The following is a 367-nucleotide window of genomic DNA, read 5'->3' as shown; positions in this document are numbered from 1 at the left end:
TAAATTATATCTTGAATCTCCACGGCATCAGTTGTAACTTCTCCTTTTTTGTTCCTGATGGAGCTTATCAGGGATTTTTCTTCTCTGTTTTTCGTTAGTTTAGCTAAAGGAGTGTCAATTTTGTTTATTTTTTCAAAGAACCAACTTTTTGTTTTGTTAATCTTCTGTATAGTTTCCCTTTTGTCAATTTCATTTTGTTCTGATTTGATCTTATTAATTTCCCTTCTTCTGCTGGGTTTTGGGTTGGTCTGTTCTTCTCTTTCCAGTTTTTCGAGTCGATTCATTAGGTTGTTTGTGATCTTTTTGACTTTTGGATATAGGCATTTATGGAAATAAACTTTCCTCTCAGGACTGCTTTGGCTGTGTC

This window comes from Propithecus coquereli, unplaced genomic scaffold (assembly GCF_000956105.1).
Source record: "Propithecus coquereli isolate 6110/MARCELLA unplaced genomic scaffold, Pcoq_1.0 Scaffold38, whole genome shotgun sequence".
NCBI classification, from domain to species: Eukaryota; Metazoa; Chordata; class Mammalia; order Primates; family Indriidae; genus Propithecus; species Propithecus coquereli.
This window is presented reverse-complemented; position numbering follows the sequence as displayed.